A 12,641-nucleotide genomic window follows, 5' to 3' on the forward strand; every position below is an offset into this window, starting at 1 on the left:
GTCACCCCCACCTTCTGACCTAATTCCACCTTTTCCCGTCATTTGCATCCCCTCTCTTCTGTCAGACGCAGCTGCATAACGGCTAATGAGCGTATTCTGAGCCACATCATCTCTGCAGCTGTATTTTTTTTTCCTGATACAGTGGAGCAGGACTTTTTTTTCTCCACCCATCAGAAAGAGAGAGGAGGCTATTCGTTCCCACTGTGTCTCCAATTAGATGCTCCTCTATTCATCCTTCTGTCATTTCTCCCTCCCCTCTGTATCCTCTTGTTTCTCTCATCTGCTGGTGTTGGAAGCAGGTTGTAAAACAGGCTGCCTTATCCAAATGGAGACAAGCCCCCCGGTCACCGTAGTTTTGTTACTGAGGCAGAGCCACATTATTCTTTTTAGTCTGCCTGTTGTACGCTTATGCGTGTATGTACGTGTGGGTGTGTGTGCGTGTGTTTGTAGGTTGTGCTTGACATTAGCCTTGCAGTCACAGGTAATGATCTCATCTCCCCGCTGGTGACTAGAGGCACACCAAGAGAATTACACACATACTGTGAAAAGGAAAGATGGGGAGCAGAGATTGGTATTGTAATGGTACTCTAATGGGCGACCTGACAAGTGCTTTTTCTTAATGTTATACCTCCCTCTCTCTCTCCCTGTTTCTCCCCCTCTCTCTCTGCCTCAGGTTCATTTCCCTTCTTTGAGGAGCAACAACATGGACACCAGGTGTGGTGACAACCAGGTAGGCATGAAAACATATTTTATTATTGTGAGCATTAAAGTCAGTGAGACATAGTGTTCACTTATTGCAATCTACTTTTTGTTCTGTTTGTATTTAACCCAAACAATATGTTAAATCTTTCACTCACTGTTTGGTTTGGTTTACACAGCTTACTACACATTTCGTGAAAGCATTTGGTTGAGGTTAGGATAAAAATTACTTCTATAAGTTTTTGTACATGATTTATTTTGGTTATTGTTGGGCAAAAAGCGAGTGAGCTTTTGCCTCAAGTGGAGGAGTTCAAGTTCCTGGAAGTCCTGTTCATTAGTAATAGTAGAATGTCCTCATCCACAGTAATTAGGTTGTAGGTCTTGCCTGCCCACATTTCAACCTTCATGTATGGTCACAAGATGTAGATCATGACCGAGATCTCAAATACAAACAGCTGAAATGAGCTTCCTTCAGGATGGCTGGGTTCAGCCTTAGAGATAAGGTGAGGAGCTCTGTCATCTAGGGGGAGCTTGCAGTAGAGCTGCTTCTCCTCTGCATCAAAAAGAGTCACCAGAGTTGATTTAGGCATCTGATTAAGATGGAGGATGGAAGGTTTCCTGGCATATACCACTAGGAGGAGACCCTGGGGCAGACCTCAAAAAATGAACTGAAAGTTTTTGTGTACAGGCTGCACAGTGGTGTATTGGTTACCACTGTCCCTTTGCACCGAGAAGGTGTCTAATTTAAATTTCAGCAGTCGTCTTTCTGCATGGAGTTTGCATAATCTCCCCATACATGTGTGTGGTTTTCTCCTTCCACAATCCAAAACAAAGCATGTTAGGTTATTAGAGATTCTGAGGAATCTTGTAACTGCATGGTTGTGTGTTTCTGTGTTGGCCTGGTGATGGACTATCCTGATCATGCTAACTGTTATGTGTTTGCCCTATGGTCAAGTTAGTTAGAAGTATCAAGTAGAAGTATCAAGCTGTCATAGTTAGTCACATTTCAAATTTCTTGTTGTGTTATGAGTTTGGTAGTTTTATCTACTTTGTTACAGTATGTTCTGTTCTGAAGTTCCTCTTGATGTCCTCTGTTGTTTCTGTTCTAGTTCCACATATCACCAGATCACCAGTGTATCTCTAATCAGATCACCTGTTTGCACTTACCCATCATCCCTCCCCATCACATACACCCTGGATTACCTCACTCTTGTCACATGCTCCTTTAATTCCTGCTACTCCTGTTTGTACTCATGTTATGTTTATGTTATTATTGTTTGATTTTTTGCTGCATATTAAAACTCAGTTTTGCTCACTTGCATTCGGGTTCATTCTGCCACACATCTCATGACACTAACAGGCTTGAACAGCAGTGTCATGGGTGTTGAGATCTGTATGCAGCTCAGAGGAGTGCACTCAAGCCATGAGACAACAGATGAGGAACTGGAGCATCAGACCTGTGGACACTGATAAAACATTAAAGACATTCTGCTTTTTTTTTTTTTTTGTCTTTGACTGACATGTAAATACAGCTAGATCGCAGCACAGGTACTGTTTTTAGATTAACTTGATGGTTATTTCAGATGAGGTTGTGTTTAAAACTGAGTTTTGCTAGTGAACACATATGAGCTCTTTTTTCCAAATCTACTTCTGATTTGTTTTGTGATCAGAAACAGAAAAAATATGTAAATGAAATAAATTCTATTAGGAATATACGTAGTTGTGAATGCAAAGAGGAAGTAAACATAAAACAGATGGAAAGAGCTAGCACAAACTGACATGTTTACATAATAAAAATGTCAACAGCTTAAGATCTCATCTTTAGGATCTTTCATTAAAAATATGAACACATTCTTGTGAAAATAAAAGACAACATTGGAAATGAATGCACTTCCAAAAAATACCTCCAAACATGGTGTAAAAACATTGTATAAAAGAGAAAAGCAGGATCATGCACATTTTGCAAAGAAGAAAAGCAGATGTTGTCCGTGTGTTTATTTGTAAATCTGAACCCTGCTATATCATCAAAATTATTAGTTATTGTGTAAAAATGCCATGACACAACTAAAAGTTTATTCCTGAGTTGTACAGCCTCATAATATTAGCCTAAAAATTCTTGTAATTTAACATTCTTTGTTATTAATGTTATTCTTTTAGCTTTAATTCCACCTGCTCTCAGATCAGATTTTTACCCTCCTTTTACCCCCTCTGATATGATGATGCCAGTTTATATTCTGGCTTTCTCTTCTTCTATTTATACCCGCTGAGATGAGCCATGAGCCCCAGGCACCCCCGACTTACCAACCTGAGTGCAAACACACACTCACACTGGCATAAAAACACACTTTCTCCCTCAAACCCGTGTATACACACGCTTTGAGTAAAGGCAGAAGTTAAGGTTAGAAGGTTTCATCAACTAGGCGTCTGACCGTGTGTTCTTATTTAATGCAGTTAGCGGCTGTGTGGAGCCCCAAAAAGCACACGGAGAAGTGGAGCTCCTGCTGCGTCCTTGCTTGCAGCCTCCGGCTTCACAGCGTCAAAGGAAAAAGCAATTCTGAAAACTTATAATGTTTGCTGTTCTGTGATTTTGCAAACATGTCGTGGTTTGTTTGTATAAAAATGTTATAAAAAGGGAGACATAAGCAACTTGGCAGAGTCATCAGGAGGAGCAGTGTGACTGTAACTGGGGTGATTTTAACTCTCTATTTTAACAGTCATCAAAGCTGTTGTGGTTTTTTTAATTTTATGTAAAAACCTAAATAACCTTTACGAGAATTTATACAGTTACATGCCTTTTCTTTTGAATCATTGCATCAATGAGCACTGAAGGCACTGCAAATACTTAAATCTCTTTTTGAATTAGATGTTAAAGCTTTAATTAACTCCAGCAATCAAAAAGCAATTAGCAGTCAGCCATTAACCTGCCTGTTCTTTGTGACCTCAACTCAAAAGCGAGTTTATCACATTTAATACACACTTGCACACCTGCATATCCCGACTTATAGACTCTCACGCACACATAAGCACAGCCATTCATCCTCAGCGTCTGAGAGAGAAATCTGGACTACTACTGTGTAACTGAACCTGTTAAAAATGAATGAAGACAACATCCACGAGAAGCAGATCGTTCTGCATTATTCACAATATTGGGAATTCACTGAAACTGTCAACTTGACTGCATCCACCTCTTCTGCACTCTTCCTTCTTTTTTCTTCTTTAAGTACAACTCTCCCCCAACCACACACACACAGTTTCAGCCTCTTCACTGCATTTCTTTGAGTCTATATGTGCTTGTCCTCAGTAGCAGGTTTTAGTCTCTGGTAGTCTGGAACAGTTCCTTGCTACTGTAAAGATAGATAGAAATGTTAGTTCATTATAGCGTGTGCATCAGTGAGGAAGCTTTTGGTTTTTTGCAGTGGTTCAAATTTTAAATTCATCGACTCTGCCACCGCTGCATGATTAATGCTGTTGTAAGTTAAGGTAATACAGAGCATTGCTTTGCTTATATCAAAGGCCTCTCTGTCCATTCTTGTGTCCTGTGATGTAGCTGACTTGATATCGAACACCTTCATGAATAAAAAATGCAAGAACAAGGAACAAAAGAAGCAACTGTGATGTAGATTTCTTTCAGGTGCAGACTGTGTCCACATTGACAATAGAAGGATGTTCAAAGCATCCTCTTGCAATCTTAGCAAAAGAAAAAAGAAGCTGAGAGCACAAAGGCAGATGATTCAGTTGGGAAAGCTTCCTTAATTCATTTCACATAATCAAGTGAGTTAGTGTTTATTTGTAGTCTTGAAAATCTCTCTCCAGCGATTGTTTTTCACTACAGTCACTTTAGTGTCCATTACATGCCTTACATGCTTTGAAGTCTAGTCTATCACTTATAGGCAAGTCAAATTACGGTTTTGTCACAATACTTAAAAAAGCGTAAAACTTCAGGTAACGTCTTATCTGAGGTTTGTTTGGTGTTTTAGGACAAATTAGAAAACTTGAAGAAAAATACTCTAATTTACTGAGTTCTTTTTTATGTGTTGAAAAAGCATGAATAGGAAAGTAATGAAGGTAACGTTCCTCATAGAAGGAGCCTGGGAATTTCAATATGAATAACATTATAGTTTAATATGTGTAATCTTTTTTATGTGTACTTAATAAAACAAAATGTCAAATTTTTTTTCTGGTAGTTTCTAGTATCTTTACGACATTGGTTGCTATTTATGCCAGAAAACTGAAATAAAATAGAATACATAAAAATAGCTAAATTATCCCAAAAAAACAAAGATTATTTTCAAAGAGAGCTTTATTGACAACTTTAATCTTGTGAAACTAAACTGACTCTGCTCATGTTGCTGGGGAAATTTGCATCACTGCTTTATGTCACCTGCAATAAATCTGTGTTTATCTTTTTTCTGAATTAATTTCCTACATTCACACAATACTTTAGAACAAATTTAATGCATGTTTCCATTTGTCTGGTTCTGTTGTTGTTTCCTTGTTTAACACAGTTATAACACACCAGAGCCCTCTACAAGTACATTTGGAGGAAATCAGCTCTTAAGCATGAAGAATTTAAATCTACCGAATTGGATCAATTCATCATTAGCATCACACAAAAATAATTTCATTTCTAATTTTAGGAGTTTTAGAGTACCTGCATTGACTCAAAGTGTTTTTTTTAAACAGAGAAAGGATCTCTCTTCTTTGAATACAAAGTTTATATAAGTGCATGTTTCCAAAGAAACATTTGAAACAAGACATATGCTGTTCTCTAACTAGGTGACACAATTTTTAACTGGGTCTAACGTGCTATGGCTTTCAGAACAGTAACTACCTCATATTTTACTCATATTTACTTACTTCACTACTTTGCACCATCTTGGTATCTTGCTAACAGTCTTTATCTCCATCCTGCCATGGCATTTGCTAAATGTGAAACTTCAGAGAAATAATGTCAGCTGAAAAGAGCACAGTGGTGTAACAATATCAGTTAAAACAGGGATAAAGAACAAAAATCTAATAGTAAAGTTTGTTCATTAAGGCATCAATAGGATATTGTTGATACTGAATAATGTTAAAAATAACTGGCTCTACATGTGACAAAGAGATGTTTGTGAGTCTGAACTTCCTCAAACCCGGTGGTGGACACCCTGGGTGAGGGAGGCCGTCAAACTGAAAAATGAGTCCTATACAGTCTTGTTAGCTGGTAGGACTCCAGAGGCAGCTGAGGAGTATCAGAATAGTTTAGGTATCTCTGGGTTTCGTTCACAAGTGAAGGGAAGAACGAGGTGATGGATCTACAGACAGGTTGGTGTGACTTTCTTAGTACTGCATATTTTGCACAAGTCTATTGTGGTATAGAGGGAGCTGAGCTGAAAGGCAAAGCTCTCTGTTTATTAGTCGATTAACATTCCTATCCCCACCTAGGGTCATGAATTTTGGGTAGTGACAGAAAAAACAAGATTGTGAACACAGGCAGTCGAAATTAGTTTTATCCACATGGTAGCTGGGCTTTCTCTTCCGGACAGGGTAAGAAGTTCTCACCCCTATAAGGGAGAGACCCAGAGTAGAGCCGCTGCTAGTCTGTGACTTAGTTGTCTGGGCTTCTCTGCTCAAGCTGCTGCCTTTGTGACCTAACTCTGGAACAAGTGGCAAATAATGGATGGATGAAAGGATGAATAAATGTGACATAAGTAGAAGACTGTTTGCATTAAATTTTATCAAATTACAATGTCTTTATATGACCTCTGCCAACCAAGTGGTTTATTTTTCCATCCAAATCTACTTCAGTTCCATCACTATATATTTTTTCCATTTACTGTAATTTCTAAAGCATGCTTTGAGGAAATATAATCGTAAAACTTTATAGCTCAGTCAACAAAATAATCTCAGTCAAATAATGACCCCCACAAAAAGAGGTACATGGTGTTTAACGGGGCAAGCAATGATCACTTGAGAATTGGTTTGCACATTGTTACAATCATGAAAGTCTTATCATACACCTCATTAACACAGCTGTGGGTTCTATAAATCCTACAACATGACAATTTCATAAAAAAAATTCAAATAGTTAACAGGATGGTATATTATTAATATTATTTTTATTAAAAGTAAAAATTCACTTAGAAGATCATACATTCATCTCTTACTACAGCTTTTAGCATTAGGTAATGCTAAATGGCAAATAAGTCAAAAAAGTAAAAAACTAATAGAAGAAAATAATAGCCATGACATTTCTCAAATACTTTATTTTTCAGCTCTTTAAGGCTGGCAGTGGCGAGTTGGAACAGATTCTGCTTTATGGCCAAATTTCTACTGCTGCTGTGTTAAACTGTAAAGCCTGCCAGGTATTGAAATACAAAGAGAAATTGTAAGAAAATGCATGCACAGATTTACTATCACGCTCCTCAATTTAGTAAATCATGTGCACAGATTTCCAATAACTTCTGTGTCCATGTGCAGAAGGTATTGTGTTTTGTTTGCAGTGAACTGGGAAACAAAAGTAAATGAAACACTGGAACTGAGACAGGGTTGAAAGATGCTCTACAAATTGCAACATCCAGCTTTTATAATCAGTATTATCAATAATTTTTGTCATCTAAATCAGTGGTTCCCAAAGTTGGGGTCTGGACCCCACTGTGGGTTATCAAAAACATCAATTAACTTGTCTAGAGATGATCTCAGGAAACTAGATTCAATTAATAAAATGACTGCTAATTGCATTGTTTTACCATAATTGATACAGTAGTCATAGAGTGATTTGAAAAATAGTTAAACAGTTATTTAGACTTAGATTTAATTGACTTATTAAGAATTGTTTGTGCATTTCTACCAGCAAAATTGGGGTTGTGACTCTCTGCCACTGTTATTTTTTGTAAGAACACTGAGCTAAATTACATCAGACATTTATGAATTTGTGTCTCCTATTACTGTCCTTCTAACAGGTAATTTCAATTGAAATTCTGTTTGTATGAATTTAGATATATTTGTTAACTTTGTGTTCCTAAGATCTCATTCAGCTTGATTTAGGCTTTAGTGTGTTGTTTACTTTTCTGCCATTGAGGTAAGGTGATGTTTGCGATTTTACAGTGATTTGATGGTTTTATTAGAAGTTATTGATACAATAAAAATTTGTTACTGAACCCAAACAATAATCTATTGCTTATTTAACAATAGAACTATGTCTGTTTGAACAGATTAACTAAATTGATGGTTTCTTAAACTGAGGAAATGGATTTTTACCACCTCTCTTTTTGTTTCAACCCATGGCACCTGGTGGACTCCATGGCATTGTGTTGACCTGGCCTTGGTTTAAAAGTGGTTGCTAGACAGACAGTTTTTCCCCAACTGTTGGTGGAACATTATTATCAGATCTAAAGTCTGCCATTTGGGCTCTTGTATCCTCTGAGGCTGAGGATTGATGTAAGGATGCATCCTGCTGACAAAATATTTTCTGTGAAAACTTTGCCATCATTCTTTCAGCTAGAATCATAGAGAATATTCAGGGCAGACTTCAGAAGGCTGAGGTTAACAGAGGGTGGAGATAAAGACGTAAAGTAGCATGACAACTTTGCAACGTGACATAGTTTTCCAGTGTAAACCAGACGGGCTCACGGAATGACACACTTTCAAATGTAGATGGACTCAAACAAAGTGCCTGAGTTGTGTTTTATCAGTTGATATTGACTTCAGACTTCAATGTAAAATACAAAAAGGTGATTCCCCTCCCATATTTCCCCTTTAATGAAACATGATTAAATATGATGGCTCCTCCCAAAGGCAACAGACCTCAAAGTTACACATCATGCTGAAAGTATAAACATTTGTGACATTTCAGCAGAGCACATCTTTGTATGTAACCCCCATGTGAGTTAAAGCATGCACACGTACACACCAACTCCTCCTCCTCCCCTTTACCCTGATCAGCTTCACACCAGTCAACCTGTCACCTATGATTTTTTTCTTCCTGCCTCTCTTTCTGTTTCTATATTTTTTCGAACTATATTTACATATGAGCGTATAGTTAAAATAGCCTGTCGGTGTCAAAACTCTTTCTTCGTGTGTGCACATCCTCAGTCTTCATATTAGATAGATTGTCCCCCTCCTAAACCCTCTCTCCTCATCTCCACATGCTCTTTTACTCTCTTCACATCTGTCATGCTCTTGATATCCTGATATATCTGAGTTATTGAATAGGGGCATGCTTTGATAGCTGCGGGAGTGCTGTGATATTTTGTCTTTGGATGGGAGTCCAGCGTGGTAGCTCTGCTCCATCTGCTTCTGCCCTCTCTGTCTCTCTCATCCATTCTTTAATTCTGACACACACACACACACACACATCCACACACTCATCATACCCTGGTCTTGTAGCTAAACTACTAGTGCAGGAGATAATAGAAGAGGCAGGTCGTTGTATTCCTGTGTGTTCATTTAGGTCAAAGTTAATCTCATTTCTAGGCAACATGTGTTTCATAAATTCACCTCCAGACGTATTGACGCCTGTTCAGAGGAGACAGTGTCATTCCCAGGCATCAACTCATTGCAGTGCTGTCTTACTGCAGACTATAATAAGGAAGGGTAAGAACTGAAGCGCACAGCTACAATTAGAGCTTTAATAAGGTGTAGCAACCAATGTCCCATATTGTGTCCCATGGGTGTTGTTTCATGGGTGTTGCTTTGCTCCAACTGAATGGTGGTTGGTGTAATTTCGACATCCCCAACCCCGTAATGATTCAGCACGGGTTTCTGTTCATTTAACCTTCAAACAAAGCAAAACCAAAATAGAAAGAACTTTGTGGATGACAGTGTTTAAGCGTTGTCCATCACAGGCTTGACAAATTTATCACTGCTCAGTAACTGTGAAACATTCAAGCTTTTCTGCCTCTCTCTCAATGCCATCTGCCTCTGACAGGCTCACGCAGTTTTACTCAATCACCTTTTTTGAAATGATAATTATTTTTCTGCAAAATTTAAACTTTAAGAGCTGCCCCCATTGTTTATTAGACATTACAACTCAATATGTTTCATTAATGCTTAAAACTTATTGTGTCAATAAAATGACCATTGTCAATATTTATTTCACTGTAAATTTTGTGGCTCTTAGAAACTAATATATGTTATTTTATGCAACCAACAGATTTGTTAGGCCTAACATTGTAATGTATCACAGTGAGGGTTTTATTTTAGATTTTTTGACAAAACACACACACACAGACACACAAATAAAATTAAGATATGTAACAAAAAAAGAAAATGAATAATGTGTCTCTGTGGTGCATCATAAAGAGACAATGATACGGCTTTCATTTCTGACACTGAAATAAGATACAGCAGTTTTGACTGCAGGCTGATAAAATAAACGGACCAATTCGGCAATGAGGCAACTCATTTTCAAATGCAGCGAATGAAAAAAAGTAGAGTTGCCTTATCGCCGAATTGGTCCATTTGTCCAGTTTGTTGTATGAGTGATTTTCAAAACACATGTTGTTCTCAACATTTTCAACATTCTTGTCCAAAATATTTATGGGCTTGGACACAGCTATCTTCCTTATTTCTTTCATATGTTGTGAAATTAATAAAAAATGTTATTTCTGGGGGGAAAGCTGGTGTAAAAACAAGATGAATCAAAATCTATTTATTGACCTCATGCTGCTTTAGCCACTTTTTCTTCTGTATCAACCAGACTTGTAAAGAAATTTCAGGTTCTGCACTCATATCATGAACAAATATTCAAAAATGTGAATAATAAAAAAAACAAACAAACTTGGAATTATTCAGCATCTAGATGTTTTTTAAGATCCTAGATCTATCAATCATATCGGGAGGATTACATGCAAAAATGGCCTGAGATCAGCTATAAGAACGTTGTATTTCTTCAATCTTGACATGTAAATCTTTCAGTAACGAGAACTGTGAATTTTTTTTTAAATGTTTGTAATCAGTGCTTTCATGGAAAGAGACACATCTGCGCTTGTCAAATCAGAACTTTGTGACATTCTAAAGTTTTAAACCCCAGAAACGCCAGAATATGCTCTGTCTTTTTCCAGAGGACGTTGCATTTTGAAAGCTGAATGGGAATTTCATACATTTGATTGCTCGTGTTTTGTGCAGTGAAACAACAGAAAAACAGAATCATATTAGTACATCCCCAGGTGTTAACGTGTTAAAGAACAGTATACTGTATGTAAAACAATAATAAACTAGACTCACCTTTTCTCCACTCCAGAAACTTCTTCAGAGTTCAGACAGCAAACTCACAGCTTAGGAACTTTTATTTTTTTAGGAAAACATGTTTTAGTTTGTTGGTTTTCCATCAACAAAATGAACACACATATAAATGTTATGGTGAATAGTTTAGGTTTTGAGCTTTTTAGCCAAACCCAGCATCTCTCAGCAGTTGATGTAAATCAAAAGGGGGTGAAACAGCACTCTGACAGCATCAGATCACAATGTTCAAAACACTCCAGACTTCAAGAGCTTTTTTTTTCCTTCTGATTATTGCTGCATCTTTACACTGACCTGTTGTAGCCATTTAAAAAAAAAGAAAAAAAGAAGTTTAACTGTATTTTGGACACATTTTAAGTGACAAAGCTGACAGGGCCAAGCAAAATAATGAAATATCCACTAAAAATGGAAGTAAACGGTGCAATATCAAAGCACTCTGATTTAAGTGAAGAATAACATCAGTAGGCACTTTTAAACCACACTGCTTCATTTTTTTTTTTTTCATCATTTGGTTCATTCTTGGTAAGTGTACATAATAAAGTATGTCAACTGCAGAATCACTCATGCAATTTATAGGGCTCAAGCCTTAAGGCGGACATTTCTATTCCACCTCCAGTAGAACATATAATACGGAAAGTGATGGCACAGCATTATGTTTCATTAAGTGTAGAAGATTTCAGGTCATTCACGCTGAAATTGTGCTCCAATTCATTTGCATTGAATGCGACTGGATTTACATTTTGAACGTGACTAAAACATATGAACCAAAGGAACAAAATAATCTGGTTCACTATGGCGTCTGTATGTATAAAATGTAGGCATGTTACACTGGTTAAACGTATGCCTAGAAGCAATCTTTGTATGTGGCCATTGTCTCGTTACACTTTTTTCCTTTCAGTTTGTTGAAAATGCTCAGAATGAAAAGTTTTTATTCTTCAGGTCTTGGTTGCTTCTCATCAATCTATTAAGCCTCTGCTTCAATGTCTGATTTCATCTACATTTAAACATGCTTTATGTTGGATCTGATGTGTGGTCAACTTGCTGGTCAAGATGTTACTTGGGTTAAGGTTTTGTCCAGGCTTACTGTAATCATGATGTGGCTGTAGTAAAGTTCCACTGTACTGTTGAGCCATTTCAGTAGCAGTGCAGCGCTATGCTCAGGCAGTTAAAGAGCTGCCTTTGTTGCCTTTAACGAGTTTGACCCGTTTAATGATTATACACATACATTTCTGTTCTCTCTCTTCTCATTTTGTCCCTCTGTCTGCCTTCCTTTTTCTGTTTTTCATTTTTTTAAATCTCACACTTTCTGTTCCTTTTGCACATTTCTGTGAATTAGAGAAATCCTAATCCTGTGAAACAACGTTTTTCTGCAAACAGAACGCAGGAGCCGACCTTCACATTCTCAGAGATCATATCCATCTGGACATTCACAAGGATTAGGCCCTGAAAAAAAAGCTGTGTTTGTATGTTTGTTTATGTGACTGTATATTCTTAGGTGTGTTTCTGTGTGACGCATGCTTGTGTGTAAGACAGGAAAGAGAGAAAGCTGGCTGCTGGCTTCCTCTGACGGACATTCGGGATTTATCTGCTCAGCCAAGCTGAGACAGACCGACAGAGACAGAGAGCGGAGGAAGGTGAGCGAGGGAGGTAGATACTACGGCAGGGAGATACGGCAAAAAAAAAAAAAAGAGCGAAAAAGGCAGAGATACTGGAGTGTGGGA

The 12,641-nt window shown here is 37.6% G+C and overlaps 1 protein-coding gene across 1 annotated transcript in view; it reads left to right on the plus strand.

The window, feature by feature from the left end:
- dab1a (DAB adaptor protein 1a) overlaps positions 1–12,641 on the plus strand; it is a 227,618-nt gene that overhangs the window by 122,749 nt on the left and 92,228 nt on the right. The window contains exon 2 of the mRNA XM_017428796.3: positions 674–730. The gene's annotated coding sequence lies outside the window, so the exon portion shown is untranslated. The remainder of the gene's footprint in view (positions 1–673; positions 731–12,641) is intronic.

Source organism: Kryptolebias marmoratus, linkage group LG24, assembly GCF_001649575.2.
Source record: "Kryptolebias marmoratus isolate JLee-2015 linkage group LG24, ASM164957v2, whole genome shotgun sequence".
NCBI lineage: Eukaryota > Metazoa > Chordata > Actinopteri > Cyprinodontiformes > Rivulidae > Kryptolebias > Kryptolebias marmoratus.